The sequence below is a fragment of the Hydra vulgaris genome, chromosome 02 (genome assembly GCF_038396675.1).
Source record: "Hydra vulgaris chromosome 02, alternate assembly HydraT2T_AEP".
Taxonomy (NCBI): Eukaryota; Metazoa; Cnidaria; class Hydrozoa; order Anthoathecata; family Hydridae; genus Hydra; species Hydra vulgaris.
In genome coordinates, this window is record NC_088921.1 from 4337501 (window position 1) to 4349987 (window position 12487).

Genomic DNA, 12487 nt, shown 5'->3' on the forward strand with positions numbered 1-12487 from the left:
AGTTGAACATATAAAAATTTTATAATACTGAATCATATACAAAAAAATTCATATTTAAACATCATAAAAATTTTAATCCAAAATTCATTTTAAACATTTATTAGAACTATAGACAGGGCCGTTTTGTCGCATTAATGTCTAAAAAATATCTAGTATAAATCTATTTATATAAAAGATATCTTAAAACATTTTTGCTAATAAATACTTAACTTATTTTTCTTCACGAACGAACCCTATTAGGCGAATTTAAAAAAAAAACAGAAGATTTTAAGTGGAAATCAGAGGCAGTGGCGAATACAAAGGGGTGGAGGGTTTTTTTTTTTAAAGTTTTATCAAAATAATATTGATAAAATTTTTGAAAAAAAGGAAAATATAAAAAATTATGATGCAAAATTAGATTTTTAAAAGTTATTTACACACACATTTAATATACTTTTTAGAAAACAAACTTATAAACATTTTAAATAATAAAATGAATTAGTATTTTTATTTTAGAAAACGGGGCTCTTTGTTTTTTTTTTTAGTCGGTCTACTCCCCCTAGGGAGTATGACATGGATCCGCCACTGACAATGACATGGATCCGCCACTGATTAGAAGTAGTCTATTTAGATAGATAGCATAAAGAAAGAACAAAGAACAATCATTTGAAAAACACAAGAACTATGAATTACTTTATGAAATAATAATAAAAAATAAAAAAAACTATGAAATACTCTATGACAGAGTATTTCAGCTTTCTTTTCATTATTATTATTTCATAGAGTTATTATTATATATTGTTTTTATGTTTATACATTGTTATATACGTTATACATTAATTTTTTAAATTCGTTAAAATTGGTTGGGCACTAGAAATTTTTCAATTTTGTTTTTTAGGTATTGGCAGGCCGTACTTGACTTCCCTCCAACAAAGTTAAACGTAACTCTAACTACAATCCAATTTGAAAAAATTTCAACAGCAATACATTCCAAGAAGAATTTGTCTTTTATATTTACTAATTAGATTACTTACATTTAAGGTGGTTTACCACGAAATAAAGTTTATGTTTTTAAAAATTTTTAAATTTTTATTTTTGATTGTTTTAGAACAATTTTTTACCACTAAATTTATTTCTGAAATTAGTTTTTAAGTGTATTGAACAAAAAAGGTGTAATTTAAGATTTAAGTCAGGTAGTCAAATATATTTCGCATTGCAACAGCCCCTAACAACACACTTTTCTCTCTTGTTTTGGATTTATTTTTGTATACAAGGCATGTTATTTAGAGACTTGAATTCCAGTATGATAACCAAGTTTGTTCTATATTGTAGATTGCAATAAAATAAGCAAACTACATTTACATGTGTTATATAAGCAGGGTCCTACCGAACGACGAAGACGTGTGTGGGAGGGGGGGCGGGTGCACCTGAAAAAAATAAATTTTACAGACTAAGATTTTTTTTTTTTTTTGGAAGCCAAATTTTAGTTTTAATCAAAAGTCCCAAATCTACCAATTTACCGACAGAAACAGACGGAGGAGGGTGCGCACACCCTATCGGTACGGCCCTGTATATAAGCAATGAATAAGTGATAGAACTTTATGTGTTAATGTATTATTATTAATGAAGTTATATACGGATTTTTAATTGTTTATTTATTTTATTTTAGTTAATATAAAACGTATTGGGAAATAAAAAAAAATCATACGAAAAAGGTGAAGAAAACATTCTCTGGGAACCAGTAGTGGATCTCCGATTAGGCTGAGTAGGCTGAAGCCTAGGGCCCCAAAGAGAAAAGGCACCTCCAATAAAAAAGAGTCTCAGCACTTTTTCAGATATTTAAAATATTTAGCTTCTGGGGCGCTAGGGTAGGTCCCCAAAAATTCGATCAGCCTAGGGCCCCAAAAAACCACGATCCACCACTGCCGGGAACAAGTTCTTAAAAGCAAGTAATAACGAAATAGTAGAAATAACTTTCTAAAAAAGAATTATGTAATGCTTGGAGACTTAGCAAATTTAAATTAAATGTGAAACAGTGTTGAAATGATTTTAATATGATTATGTATTTCCCTATTCTCAAAGAAATTTTGCAAGTTGGTAGCTGTCCAGATTGTCAAAGTGGACTAACTATAAAAAATTATTTAAAGAAAATGGATTTATTTTATAGTTTAAAAATCAAATGCACATCTTCTTCATTTGAATATTGCACTTTTACAAGTAACACCGTGGACAAAAACACACAAAATAAAGATAGGAGTGCATTTGATAATAACTTATGAACTTTTGTTGCTTTTCATAAGATTGGTCAAGGTTTCGTAAGATTGGCCAAGGGCATAAACCAATGAGTGATTTTGCTTATATAGCAAATACTAGTTGCATGAGTGTTAATGATTTTCAACGCAATCATAAATTGATTCAAGTTGCCTATGATTATGCTGCTAAATAAAAGAAGATTGCTGCAAATGAAATTAAAGCAAACGCTGTTGAGATATCCCCTACTGGTGTTCCATTAATACAAGTTTCTCTTGATGGTACCTGGCAGTAACGAGGACATTCTTCTCTTAACGGTGTAGTTACTGCTATAAGTAAAGGTCGATGCGTTGATGCAAATGTATTAAGCATGTAACTAAAATTCGCTATTGGAACTATTTTATTAAATATTCTGCAAAAAAAATCGTTTAACAAAATAAAATTAATTTGTGGTAAACCACATTAATTATGTTTTAAATATTTTATAGAATTGTCTCATATTACGGTTCAATACTGTTTTTTTTTCATCAAATTGTATGTTGAAAATATATTTAACATGATAGATTTTTAGTTTTTTAACAATCTTTTTTTATTCAAGAATATGATCATAAAGCAGTGTTTATTTTTTGTAATCACTTTTCTGAAAATATCAATTTGATATTACATTATCAACTTGAGTGTATATTCCCAAGATATTATAAAAAAAAATGGATTAGACATTTATACCTAATATGATCAATACTATATCAATTAGGAGATTATAATATAACCTGGTCCACAAATCCAAAAGATCTTGGTGTGACCATGGACTCTTATTTAAATTACAATAATTATATTGCAAATATCTTTCGTGCATCAAACATTCGAGGATATTTAATCCTCAAGTGTTTTAAAAGTCGTGATCCACGTGTAAAAGCCTACACTACCTACATAAGACCAATTTTAGAATATTGCTCTCCGGTTTGGTTGCCGAACCGCACTGAATTTATCAAAGCAGAGGAAAGAGTGCAAAGATGTTTTACGAAGAGAATTGCTAACTTAAATAACTTTTCATATCCAAATCGACTTAAAATGCTTGCTTTAGAACTACTTGAAATTCGTCGTCTTAAGCAACACATGATTACATGTTACATTCTAAATAATTTAGTTTGGCTAATTATATCAAGTTTCTTTTTATTTAACAACTATATTTACAATCGAGGTCACAAATTCAAATTACGCAAACTAAAGTGTAAACTCGATGCCCGTAAATATTCTTTCTCACTCAGGGTTGTTAATACTTGGAATAACTTGCCGTCTGACGTCGTTAATGCCAAAAATATCAAGAGCTTTAAAATTAAAATTAACTCAATCAACTTCGAAAAATACTGTTCCGGCTAACTAGTTTTTGCTTTATAACTGTGATATTATGTATTAAATATAATAGATATACTTTTAGTAATAATCTACAGATGTGTTATATGATGGTAGGGTACGTTGTCAGAGTCCTTCATATTTTATGGACCTGCGTGTCCTTTAGAGCGTGTATCACTGTTCTAATAAATTTTAATCTAGTCTAATGATCCATATGTTTGTTTTCTTATTAATCAAGTTTAATGCAAAAACATCAGTCCCGATAGTAACCACTAACAGTTAACTTTTGATATCGATTGGTCAATTAAAATTTTGTAGTTGTTTTTACATGGTTTCCACTTACTATAAACTTTAATTCTAAAAACACGCGCAAATGCAAAAGCTAGTAATCGGGAATTTTTTGGCCAAAAATTAACGCCGGGTACATTTACTGTACATTTTTAATTTCACCTTTTCAACATTAATGAAACAAAAGATGTCATTCGTAGCTTGAGACTTTTTTTTTGTATTACTTCAACTAATACATTACTAAATGATTTTAGGTTTGACAATTTTTTGTTTATAACGATTTTTTTATATCTACAGGTTCGTAGGAACCGGGGATATAAACAAAAATAATTTTTGGGATACGTGAGAAAACGATTATACGATAATTAACTCTCAAGGGGTTGAACTTTCTCCAGTAGTATTTCCCCCCTAATAAAAATTTCGTTGCTATGGACCTGATCTATAGCATAGGAAAAATAATAAAATTAATTAAAAGAGTTTCTAATAAACAGAGGTCAATTAAAGAATTTGAAGCCCATAGCCTGATTTTTCAATAACGCTTCCTTCGCCCAGGCGACTCGTTTATATGAAACTAGTGCTAAATACCCTAAAATCTAAAGAAACTATTAGTACTAGTTATTCCTTTTTAATAAGTAACTTGTTATATATAGAGTTCGCCGATAACTTCTTTATTTTGTTAAGAAACTTAGTTCTAGATTAAGGGAAAACGCCTTTCAATAAAAAGTATAGATGTTTCTCAGTAAAAATTTTATTGTACCTTTTATTTTCAGCAATATTACAATGGAATTGTTACACATTTACATTAAATAAATTTGATATCTTTTTTTGTCGTTTTGTTTATAAATCTCAAAAATATAAAAATCCCGCGCATCCAGTAGTATTTTGTTCGGGATCTTAAATGTGGTGAAATAATGCGGGATGCCGCGTGATTGCAATCCCTACATGTATTTAATACGTGTGTCAGCCATCTATCACTGTATAATCTATTTTAAACTTTATTTTATGAGTGCAATATTATTATTAGATGCAATGTTAAATAAAAAATGTTCTAACGATAAATGGATTAAAGGTACCGCTTTGAAAATTTCACAGAAAAAAGGTTATTTTTGTATAAGAAACACTATAGTTATTATTTTAAAATGTTGTTAAATATCTTCACAAATTATGAAGGTATTTAACAACTTTTTAAAATTATAATAAAGTTCATTATAATTATAAAATATTTAAGACCGTATTTACTTTACAAATATAATATATTAAATTATTAATTGAAATTGCTTGCTTCGTGATTCTTAGTATAAATTCTCCCCAATAGTCATTTTTGTGTAACAATCTGTTATTGATGTCTGTTATTGATGTTTGGACTTACGATTAATAAAAGTTATTAATGGTATTATAAACTAATTATTTTCTTTGGCAAAAATAGAAATATTTAAATACATTAATAGAAAAATAAAATACAAATATTAAACTTAACTTATATATAATATTATTTTTAAAAATATAAATCGTAGATATCGACGTAAATTTAACATAAAAAAAAACATTGATATATTAAATATTCTTGAAACAAGTAATATTTGTTTTGTTAAACTTTTTGCTTAATTTTAATTAACATTATTTAATTAATCAGTTCCAAAAATTATTATACAAACTACTTAATTAAATAATGTTTTACTTATTATACTATATATACTATATGTTTTACTATTATGCTCTAAAAGTGACTTTTTATTCTATAAAAATTTGTACACATTCTCCTCTTGGATAAATTCTTTGATGAATCAGACTGAAAAAAAATAGTAAAGAAACCCTTTAATTCTTCAAAACTTGTAAAAAACATTTTTCTTTTAAAACTTTTTTGTTAATAGAACTTACTATTATATGCTCGTCACTCTGAAATATGCATTTGTTTCATTCTTTTTTTTTGTAGATTTAAAGTTTTTCGACGCTCATTGTTTATTCTTGTTCTAATTTTGTGCAGATCAACATTGTAGCGCTTGCTGAATTCTTTCATATGCTTTAATTCTTCCAAATATAATTTTTATAACTATGTTAAAACAAAATTGTTGTGATCATTGGGAAAGTGCTTCCTTGATAGGATTAGATATTTTTTTGTGGAAACGATAATACCTTCATAGAAAACCCTCTAACTTTTTTAAGCTCATAAAATTTTGCAGGATTTTAGTTGAAGGTGCACCGGATATTGAACCTCAAGTTCTATAAGTGTTTATAATGTGAAAACAAGTCTTGCAAGTCTATTATAAATGGATTTGAGAACTTGTTTTAAAAAATCAGTTAAGAACCGGTATAACACTGACAAATGTGCTGATAATGTACCCAAAATATATTTTACAGCTGATTTTTTTAATTGTTCTATACCAATTTTAAACCGATTTTTTTTTAATTCTTGAATACTGTTGCTTCTAGTAGATTTGCACTACTTGTTTTTACTTTATAAACTCTTATAGACCTTGAGAAAAGTTGACATATTTAGGAGATAATTAACTTAAAATATAAACATTGCATTTTAAATTGACCTGGAAAACAGTTCTGGTTTACACCATTAATAAATGAGCCGAATGCACAGTCAAAGTGATTTATTTGATATGTGTTCCATTGAAAGTATGAACGACCTAAAATATAAATATGTTCTGTTAAAGAGACTACCAAGTCCAAAAATATATAGGTATATAATAAATATAAAATAGTTATGACAATGTTTATTCTTTCGCTCTTAATTAATTAGTGAATTAATCGTGTTGTAGAGAATATTTTTTTGAGTAAGATGATGTAAAATTTTATTTTTAAATAAAAAAAAATTGTTATAAATTTTTAGGTTTTCAAATGCGTAATAAGATTTTTATAATTTTTTTTAAAAAGTGAACTTTTTTAAGTTATAAAGTTTAATTTCCAAGAGTTAAAAAAAATTCTTAGAAATTAAATTTGATATCATTGAACTTAAAAACTTAACTGGTACAACTTTTTACGCAAACAAGAATCTTTTTTCAAAACTAAATTTGCTATTTAAGAAAAAAAGTTATAAGTTAAAAAGGAATATCGGTTTGAATGAAATAAGCCAATAATAAGTGAAGAAATTGCTCACTTTTAAAAGCTGCTTTTATTATTTGATTAAGTCTCAAGTGACCAATCAATCTTTATAGATTTTTTGTATACATTTTAAATCAATCATTGTTCAATTTATTCTAATAGTAAATCTATCATCACAAGAAGGAAAAAGTGTTTTTATTTGGTTGCTTTTTTAATTGTTTGTATTGATTGTTTTTTTAATTGCTATTGTGTTTTAATTACACATAGATCTGCGTATTTCAATCTCCCCGAATGCCGTGGTAGAATTGATATTCTCTACAACTTCTACAAATATTTTTCCTTTAAAAAAGAATATATTAAATCCTTAACTATTTCATTTTACTCTATATTTCACTGCGTCAGACTTTCTTTGACTAGGTAAAGAAATTAATTTTAATTGTTTTGCGTTCATACTAGGTCTTGAAAATAACATCGCTGATCTTTCAATTTTCTTTTAATAAAAGATCATTAAAACATTAAAAGTTAATTTAGACCGCAATCTTATTTTTTCATTTTTTTTAGTTCAAACTGTTAAAAAAATATGACATTTTATTTGAAATTGAAGACTTTTTATGATTTTTATTTCCACTTTATGATAAGGCCTGATATTAAACATTATGTAAAAGTAAGCGTATTTAATCAGGCTTTGTTGGTAAAGGCGTGCAATTGCACTCTATTCCTGGCCATGCATATAATATTCAGTTGCTACCACTTGGCCACAGTTTTTTAGATTTTTTGAGAACATTCAAATTTATGTATGTTTCCATGTTTGTCCGGAAAATGATGAGTTCTAAATAAGTTCCCGCTATTAACTTCATAACTTAAATCTTTTCTAATATAATGTTTTTATATTATCAAATGCTTTAAAAGCATTTGCTTATGTAAAAATGTTTTTATATTTTAAAAGCATTCTCTAATGTAAAAACATTTGATTAGAAATGATTAAAGTTATAAAGGTAATTCCTTTAGCCTGTATTTAAAAACTTTTCGTACAGAGATAAACTACATTCATAAACTTGAATGTTCTCAAAACATCTTGGTGCAAAGGAAAAATATAAAGTATTTTCGCGAACACTAAAAACCAGTCAAATCAACGAACAAACAAATTCTATTGGTTCATAAAATACACTGACTAAGCGAAATAAAGTTTTAGAATATTCTGTAGAAACTTTTTTAAAAAAAGTATTCCTTGAGTTTTGTTTTTGTTGTGATTTTTAGTGTAAATGGTTATAAAATATATTATCAAACAAACTATTATTTTAATACTTAGGCTCATTAGGTAATAATCATCAAATTAAACATGAGTATATAAATTAAAATAAATTTATTATACTTTTTATTATTATTATTATCTTTTATTATTATCTTTTTTAAAGTCAATATACACTTGGGCAACTATGCCGTGTCAGTAAAATCAAAATATATTTAGTATAATACATTAAATTTTTTTAAATTCAAAGACCTTTTTGTCGTTGGACAAAAAACCGACCCTTTTTCAAATGCTTGACTATGCCGTGATAATATTTATAAATTAGTGATATTAGTTATTGCTGAACAAGTCTTTTTCTTTTATTGAAAAAGCTTGCTGCAAAGTATAGAAAACTCTCATTACCAACAGTCTTACTGGACTTTAGTAGTTGATAAATATAACGAAACAGGAACAGAGTGCGATCATGGTCAGGAACAGAGTGCAATCGCGCACCTTTCCTGACCATGGCTGTATTAACATTAGTTTTGGTAAATAAACCATCCCTCTATCAGTTTTTATACCCCTCCCTCTATGCGGGTGGAGGTTGCTTGCTGTAAAAAACTTTTTGTAGTTTTTTGTTAGTTTTTTTAAAGTTTATTCCAGCCGAGTGTCTGTTTTTGCTGCATTTTAAAAAATACACGTTCAAAAGTGTGTTTTTTAAATACAATTGTACTTGCAATCTATATTTTAAAAATTATTAGAGTGTTTTTAACTTATTTTTTCAAAATATTCTTTTTATTTAACTATTTTATTTAATTAAAATCCATGTTTTATCCATGCCATGATTTTTTTTTTAATATTTATAATATAATATTTTTTAATAATATAATATAAATATACTAAATAATTTATTTAAATCTTATTATTTAGGGCAGTTTTAAAAAACATTAATACTTTTTTTCATATTATCTAACTTTAATTAATATATAAGTTACAATACAAATTTATTAGTATATTTAGGTTATATTATAGATACCAGTGTTGCTTTCAGCTTCTTTATTGTGTTGGAAATCTGTTTTTTTTTTTCTTTTTTATCTAAACCTGTTATTTTAAAAAAGATATACAATTAAGTGAAAAATATTTTTTAAGGGATTCTATAGTCACAAGAATGTTACTACCATTGTTACTATTTATTTATTAATTTACCCGATTCATTTTCCTCGTCTAAATTGACTCTTTTGTTTGTTTTCCACCCTGAGATTGCAAAATAATACTTTTATAAAATAGAGTGAGGAGGATTAGAGAAAATAGAGTGAGCAGGATTCTTAGGCTTTTTAATCATATTATACAAATCTGGAAAGAACTTAATTTTTATTATACTTACTGCTTAAAGTATCAGTATTTTTTCCATTCTCAATTGAGTTGTTTGTGTTTTCCTTCAAGTCTATTTTTAAATTTATATATTTTATTTCATTAAACTATTTATAGTTGTAAAGTACTCAAATAAAACAGTAAACTATTATAATAAAAATAGTTATTAATATTAACCACCATTATTTGCTGTTGATGTTTGAAGCACATTGCTGTAGCAACCTTTTGTTTACCTTTGAAATAAAATTTTACAGAAAAATAATTCAACCCTTCTCTATCATTGATCATTCCATATCATTTAATGGACCCAGGTGTTATGAGTTAACAATTAAATTTAAAAAAAAAACTCAACCCTGAAAATCTCAGCTTGATTGATCAATCTATTCAAATGTTCTTATCGAATCAATATTAAACTATGAAATTTTATTTAATATATAGTTTTTCACCTAAATAATCCAATTATTTAATTTTTTTAGAAGCAATGTTTTATAGCAAATTAAAAATAAGTAATAAATGTATATAAAAACTTCATTGTTTTAGTCAAAGCTCATCTTCTCTATTTTAGCACAGCATTTTAGTCTTTATAATATATGCTTTTACAGAAGCAATTGACTTGATAAATAATTCAAACACATTTAATTCCTAAGAGTTTTAGTTCGTGGCATTTTTCTCATTAAGGTTTTTTTCGTAGTTTCCATTTTAGTATTGTATCAAAGTCTGTATAATATATGCTCTTTTATAGATGCAATCTACAGACTTAATAATTTATTATAAACACATTAAATTCCTTCCATTTTTAGCATTTATTAGTAGTTATAATCAAATTTATCCTAATTTATTAAATCTACTTTATCTAATAATCTCAAAAAGAGGCACACTGCAATAAGGAGAATTATCTAGAAGTTATCTCTAAAAACAAAACAATTGTTTTTTAAACAAAAAAATTTTAAATATAAAAATCATGACTGACTTAGAGAGCACATAGAGAATAGTAGACACATTGGCTGTTGGTATGGGTTGGACCAGGATTTGGTCAAGGTTAAGGTAGTTAATGTCCGTTTAAAATACAATTATAGGTTTGGTTTGTTAAGTTTCTTATTTTAATAATTTTTGGATACAGAAACGTGTCACAATTAATTGTTTAAAGCTTATTTATATTTTCTGATATTAAATAAGTAACAAGAAGCTATTTTGAGCTAATTTTTGTAACTGAATTTTGGGAAGATTTCCTCTTCAATGATTTTGAGATTGATTTAATTCTAATTTTTGAATGGGTTGTTCAATCAAGTTAAATTTTCTGGGTTCTGTTTTTTATATTAAATCTGCAAGATCCGAGATGATACCCATAAAATCTTTTAAAAGCAATGTGATTTCATATGAAATAACCTTTTATTTAAATATACATTCCAGTTTCATTTTGTCGTTATTGTTCATTTAAATCATAAACAATTTTTTTTGATCTAATAAAACTATAATAATGAAATTTAAAAATGTAATAAAATAAAAAAAATTAAAACCATCAGAAGTTGGAGCTTGAAGCACAGTTCTGTTAACATCCTTATGTTTACCTTAAATAAAGATGAAAATTAAATTCAAATAAAAAAAAAAAATCATTTAATGACTTTAATTACTTTAGAATCAAGAAAATAAAGAAGCTTTACCTTTTTCAATATCAATCAAATGTCGACCAACTTTAGTTATTTCAAGTAAAGCTGGTAGAACTTGATAAACATTTTGATTAATATCTTTGCTATGGCCCATATGTTGGTAAAACAGCTCTCTGTCTTGAGGAGGTAAATCCTTAATTGCAAATAATGTACTTACTCTTTTGCGGTTAGCTGTTGCGGTAAGTTTGTTAGGATATTTTAATTTATCTTTAATTTTCGTGCATATAAAATGCAGTGCATGCCAACCTGATACATGGTTTTTACTTTTTTGAGCGCTGGGGAAAAGATATTGGTTATTTTCTAAAATACCTGCCTCAATTCTGATGTTCAAACTAGACAATTTTTTAAGTACTAGAATTGAATCTAATGGTATTAAAACTGGTACCAAATAATTGTTTCCCAAAAAGATGAACTGACTAAATTAAACTATAGACTAAAATTTAAAGGTATCACCTCGTCCCAAGACATGTTGAGTTCATATTTAAGAGAGTGTTATATAAAAACTGATCACAATTTTTTTGATTAAAACTAAATAATAAACGTATACCAAGAAAAACTAATCTTGTTGTTTTAGTTAAAGCTCTATTTTTTGCGGTATGTGAAGTCTTTAAAAAGTTTATTCAAGTGCATTTAATTCCTATGTTTTAGTACATGATGTCATTGTGGACTTTTTACAAAAGACCTTAAGATTTTATAAACTTTTTTCTTCTTACATAAAAAAAAATTAATTTATTATATTTTATAAATATATAAATAAAAAATTAAACTTGAAAAACTGAAGTCTTTTTTTTAAGATGTTGGAGTGAGTTTTATTTTTAATTACACAGTTTTTATTATATATTAAAATGTTTATTATTATAACTATTATTAGGGGTGCACCGATGCCGATGGGTACAGAAATTTAATTAGTATTATATATTGAACATATATTGGAAATGTATACTGGAATGGAAATTTCTAACATAACACAATTTGTTCTATTATGTTTTAAATATGTTATACTTTATGTTTATTTTTTTTTAAATTTGCGTTTCTTGATTTTGAACTTTTTTCTTTGCAAAGTTTGGATCCATAAGTTATATAATTAATGTACTAAATTACAGTGTTGTAGCGCGCCAAAACGACGACCGGTGCGAGACTAAAATTTAGTGTTCTTTCCCAAAAAATGTATATAAGGTCAAACTACTTTTCATTTTTATTAAACTTTAATAATAGCAATATTTCAACGTTTTTCAAATGTCATTTTAAGTTATTTTCATTCATATTCATGTCATTTTAAATTATTTTATTCATGTCATTT